Source organism: Pseudopipra pipra, chromosome 25, assembly GCF_036250125.1.
Source record: "Pseudopipra pipra isolate bDixPip1 chromosome 25, bDixPip1.hap1, whole genome shotgun sequence".
Classification (NCBI taxonomy): Eukaryota; Metazoa; Chordata; class Aves; order Passeriformes; family Pipridae; genus Pseudopipra; species Pseudopipra pipra.
Genome location: NC_087573.1, coordinates 648,074 through 665,563, shown reverse-complemented (window position 1 = coordinate 665,563; position 17,490 = coordinate 648,074). Strand labels below are relative to the sequence as shown.

Sequence of the window (17,490 nt, the reverse complement as noted above, 5' to 3'; positions counted from 1 at the left end):
ATGGAGCCCCGAGCAGCCCCCCCAGTCCAGCCTCCTCATTAATATCCACGGCTTGAATTATTTATTACAAACAGATGTTAGAGTTTAAAGAGTGTTAAGAGGATATCCTTGGCTAATCAATTTGTTTTTAACTAGTTTATGTATTTATTACCACCAGAATTTGGACTTCAGCTGCCATGTGGAATTATCCCTCATCCATCACCGTGCTGAACGTGCTGCTTGGATGCCTGTGCATGTCTCTGGGGACCATGAGTGAGCCACAAACCTGCTGTCTGCTGGCCATGGACTGGGCTTGCCTATTCCCTCATTTCCAAACACTGCACTGAGCTGGAATGCTCTGTGAACTCCCCAAAATTAAGCTTTGCACTGTGGCAGCAGCCAGGCTGGGCCAGGGGAGCAAAGGGTCTCCTTGGAAAGGTGGGGCAGGGAGGAGAGAGATGTTGGGGACAAGTAGAAGAACTCCAGGCCCCAGGGGAAGGAGAGGGAGATGGACTCTCAATGCTGCACCACCCTGAGTTCCAGGTGCCCCTCTGGGAGCACCTCTAGATGCTCCCAATTCACATCACTGGGAATGTGGCCCATAAAATGCCCTGGAGGTAATTCTGGGATGAGATCAAGCAAATGAAGCAGGTGTAGTTTGTGCCCCACAGTTGCCTTGTGCCAACAGGAGGAACCCCAGGTGTTCTCCAACCCCTTTAACATGATGAGCAACTCAGGAAGCAGGAGCAGGGATAAGGGAGCATCCTCCGGGCTCCAGCCAGGGCCAGGGGCTCCCAGTCCCACACTGGGCTGTCACAGCCTCTGCTGCACCCTCAGCCTGTGCTGGGACACTTTTGGCAGACACAGGCCCCAAAGCATGAGGGCACAAAGGCAGCTGGTGTGAGCACAGCCCACGGGCACACAGCCCACGGGCACAGCCACCACTGCTGCTCTGCCACTCCCTGCCACAGCCACCCCAAACCCCCGGGGAATCCAAGGGATCCCCGAGCCAGTCCATCACCCTCTGAGAAGCACCAGATTCTTAAAGAACCTGTCAGCCAGGAGAGACTCAAACAACATTTCAGCTTGTCACCATTCCCAAGAGATATTGGGGAAAAAACAAGAAGGGGAGACGCTGTAGGAGGAAGAAGATAAATGGTGCTGGGAAGGAGGAGGGGGAAGGAGAGAGATGGGAGACAAAAAAGCAAGGAGGGGGTGAAGCTGTGCTTGGAGCACAGCAATTAAAGCCACCCTGAGCTCACCCAATTAAACCAACTGGAGAGAAGAGGAATCCCAAAGGATAATTTCTCGGCAAATTGCTCGTTTGTCTCTCAGTCTCTGATGCTGGAACGCTTCGTGTCAGTCAAGCCATGGAGCTGAGCCCTGGGGATGAGAGAGATGTTGGTAATTTAGCAGGCAAAAGGCATTGCTTCCTAGAAACCTCCTCAAAAGTGCCATAAATCCAAGTAAACCTTATCCAGAGCTTCTACACAGCAGTGAGAAGGGACAGGAGCAGGAGGGATGGGGATGGATGGAGCACCCTAACCCTTCCTGCTCTCTGGATGGGCTTTCTGCCACATCACTCCTGTGTGTGCATCCTGAGGGAGAGCCTCCCCCTCCAGGGAGCAGCAGGACAGTGTCCCCAGGCCCAGGACACAGCGTGTGCTGCTGTCCATCCCTCTGCACAGAGCTCCCCAATCACCCCCACCCTCACACAGGGCCCAGCTGCTCCTCCAGGCTGGCAGTGAAGCCAGAGGCAAACACAGACTGGGAGATTTCCCTGCTCAGTGCCCAGGGCTGGGTGGGTGTTAAACCCAGAGCTGTGGGGATCAGGGAGTGCTGGACACGGCTGAGCAGCAGAGAGTTCTGCCTCAGAGAGTGCCCAGGAGGTCAGAGAGACACAGAACTGCAGAGTGTCCAGAGCAAAGCTCAAATCATGGGGCAAAGGGAGGAGACAGAGCTCGGAGAAGCAGCTTCAGCTCCAAGAAAACCAAACCTACCCACGAAAGAGCAAAGTGATGATTTCACTGCAGGGGTTGAGGAGCTCTGAACACCCAGGGGATGGGTGGGAGCTGGGTGAGACCCCTGGACACCCAGGGGATGGGTGGGAGCTGGGTGAGACCCCTGGACACCCAGGGGATGGGTGGGAGCTGGGTGAGACCCTGGACACCCAGGGGATGGGTGGGAGCTGGGTGAGACCCCTGGACACCCAGGGGATGGGTGGGAGCTGGGTGAGACCCTGGACACCCAGGGGATGGGGGAGAGCTGGGTGAGACCCCTGGACACCCAGGGGATGGGTGGGAGCTGGGTGAGACCCTGGGCCTCACTGGGTTCCTCCAGGTTTCTCCCAGCAGCTCACACTGGGGGAGTCCACAGCAGGGGGACCACTGGGCAGTCCCCAGTCCAGTCCCCACTCCCCGTTCCCTGTTCCCCAGCCCTCTTCCCCCCCTTCCCAGCCCTCCTTCCCTGCACAGACCAGCAGGCTCCAGCTGCTTTGCCAGCACCGGGTGCCGGGCAGTCAATCAAAGCAGCAGCCTGGAAGTGTGAAAGGCCCGTGTTCATTCCAGCCCCAGCACTCTGTCCCCGCCTGTGCCCCGTGCCGCAGGATTTTGCGCATGATTTCCCTCCCGCTGCCCGAGGCGCTGCAGCCGCTGCTCCACCACTGCTCCGGGGCTCTGCTCACGTTTGCAGTTCAGCCTCCTTTTATACCGACTTCTCTGTGTTTGTTCTCCTTTTGCCTCACCGAGTGGTTCCCCCTCCGTGGTTGTGCCTTTGCTGACTCTCAGCCCAGAAGGGCACGAGGAGGTTCCTGACCCGGGGTCTGAGGGGGCTCAGAGCTGCTGGGGCTGGAGGTGACACCCCTGGGCTGAAAGGAGGATCCAGTCTTGCTGGCAATTTGCCACAATCGTGGGACTCATCCCCCGGGCTCCTCTGCTCTCCCTCTGGCCCCCAAAATACCCAGGACACAGCCCAGAGCCCCTCCCATCCTGCTGCCTGCTCAGAGGGGAGGAAAAAGCCCTTTTCAATAGGCAGCTGAGCCTGAGTGACTGCAAAGAGCTCAGGAAATAATAATAATAAACGTGGGGATGATCCATGGAAACTTGACTAAGGCAGGAGAGATCCCCCAAGAGCTCCACAAACCCGGGGCTGCTCTGCCTGACCCTGATGGAGGCACCCAAAGCACCCAGGGGTGCAGCATGGTGGGGATGGGCTGCTCATGGCACACCCACGGATGGGATGGCCCAGTGGGGTACCCAAGGATGCCCATCCAAGGATGTGCTCTGACAGCACGAGGGCACAACGTTAAAAACCCCTTATTCACCTGTCCCTGCTGCACTGTCCCTCTGCCCCCACTCGGGCCCTTGGGGGCAAACTCAAGTGTTGCAGGAGATTAATGACCTCAGAAAAATGTAATTACACAACAGGGCTCTGCCGTTAATAACTGCGTATTTTCCTTGTCAATGTGCCCTAATTGAAAATGAGTGGGCGCCGTGCGTGGCAGTGGAGTTGGCTGGAGCCTTAACGGGAGCCTTAATGCTGTATTAATTGTAGTAATTAGCAGTCACTTTAGGTTGGAGTCAGCTATAAATAGGGGGTCCATCAGTTTAGCAGAGAGTGTGATTTAAAATGCAAATAAACCCCCAACTATACATACCTATCACTTCTTTCCCCCTGCCCCCCAGACCTGCAGTCGGGAAGGGCTGTGATGCTGCTCTGGTGAGTTGGGTTTCTGAAGGGAAGTGGTTCTCTTGTTTGTCATCACAGGAGCAGCTCGGACGGTCAGGGCAGCCCCAGGACACCCCAGCACAGGGGTCTGTCCCCAGCAGTGACTTTGCTGGTGCTCCCACAGCTGAGGACCCTGCCAGGCTGCTGGGGGTGATGGGGGTCAGAAGGTGCTGGATAAATCCCCAGAGCCACGTGGCAAAGAGCAGAAACCCACAACGCAAAGCCAAGTGCCTGTCTCTGCCCTGGAGCAGGGACAACCTTTTGGGGGAGAAAACCCACCCAAGAGCCCTAAAGACCCAGGAAAAGGGAAGAGGAGCTGCAGGCAGAGTGAGGCACCACAGCAGGGCGGGGATCCCACGGCCCCAGGCACACTCCCGAGCTCAGCCCCTCCATGACACACTTCATTTACCTGATTATTACCAGAGGAAGGACAAGTGAGAGAGGAAGAAGGAATAATCTCTTATTAATGCAGAATCACTAAATTACAGCCTGTACAACCAGGGACAAAGCAACGTGCTAAAATAAAATCCTGGCTCCAAAAATGCCCAAAGCAGAGCTATTAAAAATTTAAAAGCAAACACAAAAAATGCCTTTTCACTGCTGGCCAGCTCTTAATTTAACAGAGACCATCAGACCTTCCCCCCCCCACTGGCACAGCCCTGCCTGCTGCTGGGGCACGGAGCTATTCCTGCACAGCAATCCCTGAGCAGGAAACAAGGATCTTGAGGGGGGAAAAAAGGAGGGGGGAAAAAAAGGGAAAAGCAGGTGACCCCCTTCAAACTGCAGGTGACCCCCTCTCTGTGCCTGAGGCAATGCCACCCACCTCTGGCTTAAGGGAGACGAGGAGCAAAGCCCTGGAGCTGGGGGAGCTGGACTGACAGCCCTGGAGCCAGAGTTTCTTATCAGGATTCTTGCTAAATCTCGAGAAAAACCCACACAGGGCTCTGGTTTGCTCTCATGTGCAGAGCAGGGATTTGCCTTCCAGAGTGTCCTCTGCTTCAGTCCCATCTGCAGGTTCCTTGGAGCATCCACAGGAAAGGCCAGAGCAAAGCTGGATATTTGTACATCCATGGGTGGCTTTGCCCCTGGCAGGCAGCTGGAATTATCACATGGTGAACAGCTGGGAGGAGACAATCAAGAAACAGGGGTTTCTTCACAAAATTCTTCCCCAGACCTGGAAGAGGAATTCAAGGTTCATCAGAGACATCAATGCTCAGACCAGGCGCCGGGTCTGATGCTGCACAGGGCCTTCTCTGCAGGAATTAAAGAAGAACCTGGGATTTACACAGCTAAAAACCCCCTCATGTGTGAAACCTGGGATTTACGTGGCTAAAAGCCCCCTGAGGGATGAGTCCTTCGAGGGATGTGGCTTCCCCCACCCCTCCTGCCAACGTGCTCTGGGCAGAGCGGGCTGTGCTCTGAGAGCTGCCTCTCAACACTCTGCTTATCATAAGAGGGACAGGGGGAAAAACAGATGAAATAACATGAAAATAAATACAGAAACAACTTCGGCATGGAAGGCAAAGCAGGTCTGATCTTTTGCTTGACTTGTTCTGAAAATTGCTTCTCCACTGCCCGTTTATGCACATTAATTGAGCGTCTGGCCCGGCTGCCCGGCTGTTTAAGCCCTCAGTCAATCCCCTCCTGGATGGCTCCGAGATCAATAGGGTGGTAATTTAATAAAGGACACTTTCAGTTGGCTTTTAAAAGCCACTGACAGGATTTAATTCTTTCCTGTTTTTAAGAAGGGGCAGTGGCAGAGGAGGACTGGGGTCAAACCACGACCCAGGCCCTCCCCCCAGCAGCCTCCTCCAGACCAGGCTGCTGTGAACCCTCAGCCCTCCTGGTCCTTCCTCATCCTTCCCGAGACGTGGCACAGTGCCTGGGACCAACTCAACAGCCCTGGCGTGACCCTGCTGCTTCCCAGAGCTCCCACAGGCTGGCAGCGATTTCTAGGAATCGAGTGTTAGGATCGTGCACCTCCCAGGAGCAGCCCAGGGAGCGCCAGGAGCCCTGGGAGCCCAGCTCACCCTCTCCCTCCCCAGAGCAGTGTGACTGCAGGGGACAGCCCTGCTGGGACAGGCAAGAGCAGCCACAGCTGTCCCCTCATTCCAACCCTGCCCTGTGCTGGCAGCACTAGGATCAGTCCTCCAGCCTCTCCAGGGATCCCAGGGCAAGGCAGGCGGCCAGCCAGAGCTCCCAAGTGCTCCTGGGGCTTTTTCCAGGTGAGGAAGCTGCCAAGTTCAAAGCAGCTGTTGATGCCTCAGGTGATCTGTCCCTTGCAAGAGCTTTATCCAAGGAAGTGCCAGGCCCACACTGGATGTTTCATCGCCGGGCTGAAAAACCAGAGGCAGAACAGCTCCTTTGGATTCCTGGAGCGTGTGCACCAGGGCTTTGCCAGGCAGGAATTAACATCCTCCTGCCTCCTCCAGCCCCTGTGCCCTTGTGCTGCTGGGTTCCAGCCCAGAACTGGTCCCAGCTGCCCTCAGATGCGTGTCAGCCTCCTGTTCCAGCTCCTGCAGCTCCCCCTCCCCAGCCCTGCACGGTTCAGTGGGGAAAGCACCAGCCTGCACCTCCAGCCCTGTTTAATTTCCTCTAATCGCTTTCTTCACAGCCATCCTCTCTAAACCCTTTATCTTCCTCCAGGCTGCAATTCCCTCCCTTTGCTGCTTCTCCATTTCCTCTCTGTGATGCTTTGCCCACAGCCATCTGAATTCCAGTGGTTTAACCAGTGCCATGCTGGGAGAGGATCACGGCCCTGTCCCTTGCTCAGGGATTATGTCCCAGTCCTGGCCACGTGTCCCAGGACTGCCTTTCCCTGCTGATTTGTCCCAGAGGCCACACCAGACCCACTCAGCCCGTGCTGGTTCTGCCCATCCCCGCTCAGTCCTTTTCTCATCAGTATGTGACTCTCAGGTCACGTCCTCGTTAATGTGATTAATGCTCTCTTGGCTTCACACCCCTCAGTGCTGCACCCACCTCCTGCCCTGGCTGTGCTGGCCTGTGCCCATGGGCAGAGCATTCCTGCCACCACAGGGCTGTTCCTGGACAGAGGCTCTGGGCAGACACTCTCCTGTGCTCTGGAGCAGCAGCCCATGCAGGAGAGAAGCTGGAAGAGCCCAAACCTATAAATAAAAGACATGAATTAAACATGACTCTTGCATTTTCAAGGGTCAGATGAATATTCGGTCACTTAGCAATATCATCTACTCCCACGAGGGAAAGGGAATAACAATAAGTGTTTGTCATCACTTGTTGTTTCTCAAGTGACACTTTGAAGGGACAAACCTCACCCTGCTGTGAGTGTGGGAGCAGAGTCTGGCTCCACCAACCCACTCTGAAAAAGGCAGGTGACAACTGTCCCAGTTTTAAAGCTGGGCAGAAATGGTCCCAAAGATGCTCAAGGGATTTGTCACACTTTGGCAGAGGTAAGATTGCAGCCCAGCCTCCTGCTTCCCAGGCAGGGATAACACCACCAACACAGCTCCAAGGACAACAGGGATCCCCCTTCATTTGGTACCTGATGGACCCTCCCATGGCAGGGAAACTTCCCAGGCCCAGGGAACCTCCCACAGCTCCACGGGAGCTCATCAGTGGAGATGAAGCCAGGAAAACCAGAGCTGCACTCCCAGCCTGGCACTCCTGGTGTTTGTGTTTCTCCCAAGCACAGGAAGCTCCTTCAGGTGATGCTGAGACTTCGAGGATGGAACTGGCCCTGAGCTGGGGACTCCTGGACCCTGGGAGTGCTTCCTGCTCTGCCCCACCACCATCAGAGCCAGACACACCCCAGACAGGCTGACTGGTTTTAATCGTTTTTAACACAAGTGCAAATTTGGATAACACAGGGAACCACCTATTCATCTGCTCACAGGACTGCTCTGTCGCTCTCTGTGCAGGAGGAATTTCACAGAACATCATAATTCCTTTGGGTTTATTTACTTACAGGTATCAGACTGACTTAATTCCTGGTCTCCTTAATTGGCCTCACTGTTAATACCAGCTCACAGCCTCTGCTTCTCAGCGGCCCCGTCGCTCTCGCTGCAGCAGCCACCACCTCCTTCTCCTCCTCCTGTCACAAATATCCCAGAGCCAGAGATTCCTGTGGAATGTGGGACCCCCGGGTGTGCAGAGGGTCAGCAGCCACCCGGGACTGAAGCTGCAACTAAGAACAGCAAAGGCATGACAAGATGTTCACCCCAAACCACCCTGGTGCCCTGGGATGCACTGAGGGATGTGTCCCAGGCCACTGGAGAGTCGTTTGATTTTTAAAATAATAAATACTGAGCAAAAGTGGGTGTTACTGAGAGCAAGAGGCACTTCAGGCTTTGGTCCTGGAACCCCCTGCCCAGGCACTGTAAATGTTCCCAACCCCTGAGCTGGCCCAGGTTAGAGCTCCAGCAGCCCCTGGATGCTGTGGCTCGGGAGGATCCAGCACAGGCTGTGGGATGCAGCACCTCCCCTGCCAGGGTACCAGGCTGGCACAAACCTGCAGGCACATGGAGCCTTCCCAGTCTCAGGCTCCCAAAAAGACCTTCAGAGTGAGGAGCACTGTCAACAAATGTATTTAAATTACAAAAAAACCTCCAAACCCAAACCCGATGTGCTTTTAAATTGGAAAATAAATTAATCGCACAGAGGACAGAACAGAAAATTATTAAAATCTATGTAGCTTCCCACTCTTTCCTCCCAAAATTAGGAGGCTGAATGCTCAGCTGGGGTAAATCTCCTCTAAGTGACATTCATCTTCATGGTCCTGCCCTGATTTACACCACCAGAGAAATTGGCTTCCTCTTTGCCTGGGTCTCTCTGCATATCTGTCCTGTGAGAATAAATAAATAAAACTTGAATAAAAATATTCATCCACCATTCATTCTGCTTAATTATTTAAACTTCAGATTCTGGAAATAATAAAGGAGTAATAAAGAAGAGATTTACCATCCACCACAATTGCTGGGAGCATCCCGGGTAATTTCCTCCTTCACTTTTTAATCTCTCTCTTTTGCTTTCTTTTTGCCTCACCAAATTGAATCAATTTATTAAAGTTGTTGCCAAACTGCTCTGCTCTGATCTGTTGGTGGTGATGAAGAGGAATGGGCTGCTCTGTCCCCCCCAGAGCCCCCTCCTGAGGAGGGATGGCACTTTGCCACACGCCTGGGTGGGGAGGACTGAGCAAAGCCAGGCAGGACTTTTGAACAACACCACAGTGAGGGATGGGGGGAAGGACCAGCCAAGAGATCCCAGCTCCTAAACACAGGCTGCAGAAGACAAACTCCTACAGAAACCTGGCTGAGCTTCCACAGCCACCTCAGGAAGTTGGGATGGGCTCAGTCCCCACGTCCTCCCCAGAGGTGGCTGCCCTGGGACCCTCGGGCAGCTCCCGCCTCTCCTCCTCCTCCTCTTCCTCCTCCTCCTCCCCCAGTTCCCAGACCTGTTTTCCCCAGCCTGCGTGTGCCAGGTGCCCTCAGGGTGACTGGAGCCATGTGCTGCAGATCCCAGATCCCCCAGGTTCCTCCAGCTCTGCAGGAACAGGCAGTGAAGTGTCAGCACTCACCCGTCACACGAGGCACTTCGCTGCCAGAGCCAGGGCAGAGCTGCCACCTCCTCCTGGCAGCCCCTGGGTCCTGCTCGGTGGGGGACAGCCCAGCCCTCAGGATGCCTCCAGAGGGAGAAAGGAACCCGTTCCTGCCCTCCCTGCTCCTGCCAGCACGGTCTTGCCTCTGTGGGAGAAGTGGCTGAGCCCCTTCCAGCAGGGCTGACAGCAGGGGCTGCGTGTCCTGCCCAGCAGGGCAGTCTGGAGGCGTCAGCTCAAGGGAGAAGCAGAAACAGGCAGATGACAGAGCTTTCCAAAGCTGTAAATTCCACCCAGGATCCCTTTTTGCTGTGCTGAAGGAATCAGCACGAGCACCACATCCTGATTTTGGAAACGGTTTCAACCAAACACACCGTTCAAAAGAGCAGCAAGGCAGTCCCAGGGGACAGGTACCAGCCAAAACAGGGAACAGATTAAAAGCTGTGGATAAGATCACAGACCCTGAGTCTCCCAGACCCCAATCCCCACGCCTCCAGCACCAAAGGCTGAACAAACAAACCACAACCCAGCCAAGGGTGTGCCAGGGCTGGGGACCCCCCATCCCACACCTTCCCTCCAGCTCACTGCTAGGTCTCCTTCCCTCTTCCCAGAGCCACTGAAATAAATTAAAGATGAAAAAGACAGGAAAATTATTCACCATGGAGATTTGGAGAGACAGCAACTAATTAATAAAAATAAGTATTGCTAATACCAGGCTTTTATACAGCCTTTTAAATTGCAAATTCCTCTTGAAGCGGGTATTATTAATTAAATCATTTGCATCCACTATGGCACCAATATATAATTATTTATCCTGATAAATAATTTTTTATTTATCCTGACAAATAATTTTTTTATGCTGATAAATGATTGGTGGGGAAATGTAGGGCTGCACCAGACTGGCAATAAGGTCTTTCCAGCGACTGGCCTGAGTCTGCTCCTGCACAGCCTTGTCTGTCTCAATCAGCCTCAGCCTTAACCCCCCAAAGGGCAGGTGCAGCTGATCTCCAGCTTCTGTGAACATAAACAACAGTTCTCCATCCCCCCCCTTCCCCAGACAGGCCGTGGGTTTGGGGAGCCAAGGCAGAGGGGATGTGCAGGTTGTGCAGCAGTGCCCAGCTCACAGCCAGATGGGTGGCTGGGCTCTGTCCTTCCAAATCCCACCAGAGACCCCAGATCCTCACCTGTCATCCTCACATCCTGAAAGACTTTAAGTGGTCAGGGGAAGGATCTGTCGTGCCCTGCTGCTGGAGGGATGGAGAAGATGAGCTGGGGTCTGTGGGGGCTCTGCTGTCCCTCCTGCCAGACCCTGAACAGACCCGGGGCATAGACAAGTTCTCCACTGCCTGAAAAACCAAGGACAGCTCCTGAGCTGGAGGAAGGAGGTAAAACCAAGTAGGAATTCCCTCCATGAACCACCAGCCCCCCTTCCCCACCCCAGTGCTCAGTGTCCTGGGGGAGCTCTATCCAGGCCCCAAATTCCCCAAAGGGGAGGACCAGACGAGGACACATCCTCGAGTTTCTCTTTGGAAAACAAATCCTTGCCCATCCCTCTGTTCTGCAGAATTTATGACCAGGGAGGGAGGAGCCCCATTGTCTCCAGGTACCCACCTCATGGTCCCACACACAGCCCAGGGAATGCACCCATCCCATGGCCCCACAGCACAGCCCAGCTCCCTGGAGGGGAAGGGAGGGAAGGCAGCTCTGGATTGCAGCCTGGAGGGCCTGGCTGAAAAATGTCACTGTGCTTCCCCAGCTGCTCCTCACCCATCAGACTCGTCTGGTCTCGAGTGTCCTCACCAGCAGTGATCCATCACTGGGGATTCCTCCACATGGCAGCCACAGCTCCTGCCTGGGAGGCTGATGCAGAGCAGGGCTGTGAGGCAGGATCCTTGCCTCCACTTCTCCAGAACACAGGAAAGCTGCAGAAAACAAGACAGACAGACAGAGGGGACAGCACTCAGCACCTGCTCTTGCTCCTGTGGTCCCACTGCAGCCACCTCCCAGCAGCAACCCCGGGCCTAAAAACATCTGTTTGCAGGAACTGCAGAGCCAGTACCAGGAATCCCTGCTCTGGAAATTAAAATACAGCTCTGGTGGAAGCTGTTCTCCCTCAGCTCCTCAGCTGTAACAAACCTCCTACAATCAATTGCTTTTTGGCACACTCCACCCGGGGGAAAGAAACGAAACCCCAAAACAAACAAACAAACCAAACAACCGAAAAACAAACAAGGGGAAAACCCAACCAAACAAAAAACCCAACCAAACAAACAAAAAAACCCAACCAACCAAACAAAAAAACCCAACCAAACAAACAAAAAAACCCAACTAAACAAAAAAACCCAACCAACCAAACAAAAAAACCCAACCAAACAAATCCCAGCCCCACACAAAACGGATTGATTCCATCAGAGACAGGGAAAAGCCACCCAACAGAATCACAGAGCGAGAAGTTACAAACCAGCAAGAGGTGACAAGTAATTATAGAACAGGGAAATGCAGAGGGAACTCATTTGAGTGAGCAGCAACTGATTAACGGGCCCAACATTTATTTTCTTTATTTATGGCCTGGCATCGCAGAAAATTGATACAGAACAGCCCATATACAACAGGGCTGCTGACACGCTCAGCAAATGAAGAGTCTGGAAGAAATCAAGCTGAATTATACCTGCTGTTACTCAGCCCCCCCTCGCCTCTCCCATCTTTCAGAGGAAGGTGTGGGGGTGACACAGCACCGTGTGCTGTCCCAGCATCCCCCAGCACGAGGGGACCAGCCAGGGCACACCCTCGTCCCATCCCCTCCTGCCTGCTGGCCCTGCAGCTCCTTGGCAGCAACGTGTCCCCATCCAGGCCATGCTGTGAGATCTCCCTGTGCCTCAGAGCTCAGCAGCTGCTCTGCCAAATCCTCCTCCAAACCATCTCCCCACTGCAGTGTGGAGGTTAATTGGGGTGGGATTTAGCCCATGACCCTCCCACCTGAACACCCGGGCACTGACAGAGGCCCTGAATAGGAAGGGATCCCCCTCCTCCCTCTGCTTTCACCTCACTGAAGAGCATTAAACACTAAAAGGAACGTTTGAGCTTTCTGCCCTCTGAGGAGAAAGCAGCAGCAGCTCCGGGGGAAAAGCAGGAATGTGCTGCAGCCCATCCTCAGGGAACCAGGGATGGAGCACCAGGAGGGAGCACGAAGCTCACACCTGACTGCACTCCCCCCTCTAAACCCTCGAATCCAAGGAAAGCCCTCGAATCCAAGGAGAGCAGCCCCATTCCCAGGATAAAAGCAGGACCATGAAAGGCTCCCGATGGCTCAATCAGCCGGTTCAAGGCTGTGCCCACAGGCAGCTCTTCCCAGGGATGAAAGGCGGCAGCAGCTTTGATGGAAAACTCACTGCCTGCCAACAAAGGGGACTGCAAGGAGATGGCACCTTCCAGAGGGTGCTCCTGGGGACAGGGGGCCTGGGAACCCCCGGGCAGCAGGGAGGGGAGAGGGCTCTGCAGGTGGGCTCAGGAGAGAACAGGCTCCATCACTGGGAGACCCAGAGGAACAGGCTCCATCACCCAGAGGAACAGACTCCATCACCCACAGACCCAGAGGAACAGGCTCCATCACTGGGAGACCCAGAGGAACAGACTCCATCACCCAGAGGAACAGACTCCATCACCCACAGACCCAGAGGAACAGACTCCATCACCCAGAGGAACAGGCTCCATCACCCACAGACCCAGAGGAACAGGCTCCATCACCCAGAGGAACAGACTCCATCACCCACAGACCCAGAGGAACAGGCTCCATCACCCACAGACCTAGAGGAACAGGTCCCACTGCCCCAAGTTTTCAGCTGGAAAACGGCTTTTTATAGAAACTTCTCAACAGCGGTGAAAGTTCACTCCGTTTGGAAGGGCAGAAGCTCCCCAGGTGCTCAGAACAGACCATCTCCTCCTGGTTTGCCTCCCCAAGTGCCAGCTCTCCTCAAGATCTCGTGCTTTGTGCTGGAGCCTGAACGGTGTCAGTACAAAGAGGAACTAAAAGGAGAAAAGCTTCAAACTCATTAAGAACAGAATCCCCCAGTTCATGCCCAACAGGTTTAAAAACGTATCATTCCCTTACATTCTCTGCTCTACAAACGTTTCCCTCTGCTCCCATTTCCCTATGAGGGGAGTTTCCCAGTTTCACCACGTCTGCACCTGCCCCCCCTTTGCTCGGGTGTTGACAGGTACCTTTCTCTGTGCCAGAGCACATTCCCTGGTCTCCTCTGTGCCACCTCCACTCTGCTGCTCATGCCAGGGCTGCTCGGCTGTGGTCAGCACCATGGAGGAGTCTGGGATGCTCCAGCACACAGCAGGTACCACCTGTGAGCAAAGAAGTGACATTATTAGCTCCCAGTTTGAGCAGGATAAGTAAAATCCCCTCTAGTAGCCTCCCCTTGAGCTCAGTAAAGCCCTGAGTGCCCCTTTAAGAGGGACGTTTGGTTATGAAACACAGTTGATTTAAATGCAAATTACCGAAAAAATACAACTTTCTTTATTAAAATGTAAATTGCACTTCAAGGCGCTGCCTGAGCTGTCTCCAGCTCCAGCCACAGCCCCTGGACGTCTCAGTGCCAACAGCACCCACCCCCTGTGCCCCCACCTCGGTGTCTGGATGGGGGACAGGGTGCCAGCCCTGCTGAGGGGTCGGGGTGTCCTGGGGGAGCCTCTTCCAGCCCCACACGCTCCGAGGTGTCAGAGTGTCACTCTGCAGATCAGCTGTCCCAGAACTGCTTTGCTGAAGGGAATAATTATTGTTTTCTTACTTCCTGAGATCTTTTCATGTAACTTGTTCCTACGGGAATGGAAAAGTTTTAAAAAAAAAAACAAAACAGGCAAGCAGGCCATCCCCTTGTTCTTCCCCAGGATTCTGGATTTTTGGGACACTTGTGGCCTGAGGCAGAGATTCTCAGGCAATTCCTCCCTTGCATAGTTCCCCAAAACACCCCATCCTGTGTGACACCAACCAACCTGCCCACAGGCACTTTCCCAACTCCTCCAGGAAGCCCTGGTTGTTGCCTTCAGCCACCAGCTGGCTGAGTTGCTGGAAGATCATTAAGGATAGCAGGGACTGAAAAAGTCCCAAGTGGTTATTCTCTCCCATAGGGCCATTCCCCCAGGAGAGCATTTAATTGCCTTTTGAAGGATCCCACAGCCTCTGCAGAGCCTTCCTGACCACCCAACCATCCTGGCATTTATTCGTCCACGGGGCCTGACTTGAACTTTGTTTTCCCTTCACTTCCTATTACTGTTCCCCTAATCCTCTCCTCCAGCCCTTTCCCGTCCTTCATCCTGCATCTCTCGCTCTGTCCTTCCTCCCTCTGCCTTTCCAGCATCCCTGCTCTGCTCCTCTCACGGGAAATGTCACTGTGAGACACAGGGAGGCTGAGACAGCCCCGAGACCAACCCTGCCTGTGAACAGCCCTGAGACCAACCCTGCCTGTGAACAGCCCCCAGACCAACCCTGCCTGTGAACAGCCCCGAGACCAACCCTGCCTGTGAACAGCCCAGACCAACCCTGCCTGTGAACAGCCCCCAAACCAACCCTGCCTGTGAACAGCCCCCAAACCAACCCTGCCTGTGAACAGCCCTGAGACCAACCCTGCCTGTGAACAGCCCCCAGACCAACCCTGCCTGTGAACAGCCCCCAAACCAACCCTGTCTGTGAACACCCCTGAGACCAACCCTGCCTGTGAACAGCCCTGAGACCAACCCTGCCTGTGAACAGCCCCCAAACCAACCCTGCCTGTGAACAGCCCTGAGACCAACCCTGCCTGTGAACAGCCCCCAGACCAACCCTGCCTGTGAACAGCCCCCAGACCAACCCTGCCTGTGAACAGCCCCGAGACCAACCCTGCCTGTGAACAGCCCCCAGACCAACCCTGCCTGTGAACAGCCCTGAGACCAACCCTGCCTGTGAACAGCCCTGAGACCAACCCTGCCTGTGAACAGCCCCCAAACCAACCCTGCCTGTGAACAGCCCTGAGACCAACCCTGCCTGTGAACAGCCCCCAGACCAACCCTGCCTGTGAACAGCCCCCAGACCAACCCTGTCTGTGAACAGCCCCCAAACCAACCCTGCCTGTGAACAGCCCTGGGACCAACCCTGCCTGTGAACAGCCCCCAGACCAACCCTGCCTGTGAACAGCCCCCAGACCAACCCTGCCTGTGAACAGCCCTGAGACCAACCCTGCCTGTGAACAGCCCTGAGACCAACCCTGCCTGTGAACAGCCCCCAGACCAACCCTGCCTGTGAACAGCCCTGGGACCAACCCTGCCTGTGAACAGCCCCCAGACCAACCCTGCCTGTGAACACCCCTGAGACCAACCCTGCCTGTGAACAGCCCCCAAACCAACCCTGCCTGTGAACAGCCCCCAGACCAACCCTGCCTGTGAACAGCCCTGGGACCAACCCTGCCTGTGAACAGCCCCGAGACCAACCCTGCCTGTGAACAGCCCCCAGACCAACCCTGCCTGTGAACAGCCCCCAGACCAACCCTGCCTGTGAACAGCCCCGAGCACAGGGGGGGAGCCAGGCTGGGGCCAGCAGGACACAGCAAATCTGTCCTGAACCACCCGAGAAGGGGCTGCCCCCGCTGCTCCACCAGGGCAGGACCAACCCCTCAGCCTGGCCCGGGGGCAGCTGGTTCTGTCCTGGCCCCTCTGCCACCTCCCAGGGTTTGCAGCAGTGGTGCTGGGGAGGGGAGGCAGGTGCTGCTCCCTCACCAGGGACACAAACCTGTGCTGGCTGTTATGGGACTCCAAGGAACCAAACTGGGAGAGCACCACAGGAGAACAACTTTCTTACTTTCAGCTACTTTGCTTAAGTTATTTAAAAATGTTTGTGTGGCAAACCCAAGGACCAAAGGGCCCCGTGAAGCCCCCACACCTCTGTGCAACTCTGGAGGAAGTTTTGGCGAGCGAAGCCCCCTGGAGCTGCCCTACAGGTCACACTCCCTGTCCCCCACCCTGTCCTTGCACCCCAGCACCATTTAATCACCATTTGGTATTTAACATCCAGCATAACGGGCTCATCATCAGGCACATGCCAGCTCCAGGAGGCATCACTTCATCCATCATTGTCTCTCTGGCTGTCTCTCCTACCTCCCAGGCAGCATTCCTGCACCTCCCAAAAAGCCACCAAGCCACTGAGCAGGCTCTGAGCCAGCACAAAAGTTACAGCTCCTGAAGAATGAGCCGGGCTTGCTGTTCCCTAAACAGGCCCCGTCTGCTGCTCACAGAGCTGATACATTTATTTTCATTACATTTAATCCAGGGATATTCTTCTCCTCCCACCTTCCCTCCAGTCCGGCTGCTGAAGCAGCAGGGCTTGGGAAAGGAGCCACCTTCCAGTTGATTCCTCATTCAGCAAAGCCAGGTCTGTGTTCCTGTCCCATTTAATTAGCACAGAGAGAGAACTGGGCTGCACAGAACGGCCTCACCACACCCTGTGGAGCTGCTGCCTCCACACAGGAACAGCTGCCCCGGGTCAGGCACAGCCTCACCCACCCCAACACCCCTCTCCTCCCCAACCCCCCGTGCCAGCAAAGCCACTGTCCCCAGCAAGAGCAGAGATGCTCCAAACTCCTGCCACAGATCTGCTGCCAGGCTGCAGCTCCTCCCAGCCCTGGAGATGAATTGCAGCAGCTCTCCCTACCTGTCACCGTGCTCCCAGGTGGCAGGATCTGAGTCACAAGTGAAATATGTCTCCATCCTCCCCCTTCCCTGCACCTGGCGTGAAACAACCCTAAATCACCTCCCTCCCTGCTGCTCCATCACCCCACGGGCTGCAGTGACAGGGGAGGGCTGAGGCACCTTCTGGGACCAGGGATAAAACCAATCAAAATCAGAGCCAGAGAAACTCTGGGATCACCTCGATGCCCAGGCCAAGGTTCAGCCAAGAGGAGCCACCTGTGGGGGTTTGGTGGAGCTGGCAGAGCTGGGTGGGCACAGCACAGGGGTGCAGCCAGTGGGAGCATCTCAGAGTCTGCTGCTCCAGCCATGGAGGATTTAGGGGCCCCAGCATCATTGCCCTGTCACAGGGTGCTGGAACAGCCCTTGGTCCCTGAGCAGGACGTGCAGCCCCTTCACTGAGCAATGCTCTGCAGGGCCAGGGCAAGGGAAGGAGGGGAAGTTTCAGGGCAAGACAGAATAAAATACTTGTGTAATCAGGGCTGAATTATGCAACA

At 55.0% G+C, this 17,490-nt stretch overlaps 1 long non-coding RNA gene across 1 annotated transcript; it reads right to left on the bottom strand.

The window, feature by feature from the left end:
* Window positions 1–934: 934 nt before the first annotated feature.
* Window positions 935–13,642, bottom strand: LOC135402553 (uncharacterized). The gene is made up of 7 exons (XR_010425160.1): window positions 13,493–13,642; window positions 11,042–11,196; window positions 10,459–10,620; window positions 7,649–7,867; window positions 6,685–6,830; window positions 4,529–6,041; window positions 935–1,362 (listed from the first exon to the last, which is right to left on the bottom strand). It is a non-coding gene; the product is annotated as an uncharacterized LOC135402553 (long non-coding RNA).
* Window positions 13,643–17,490: the final 3,848 nt, after the last annotated feature.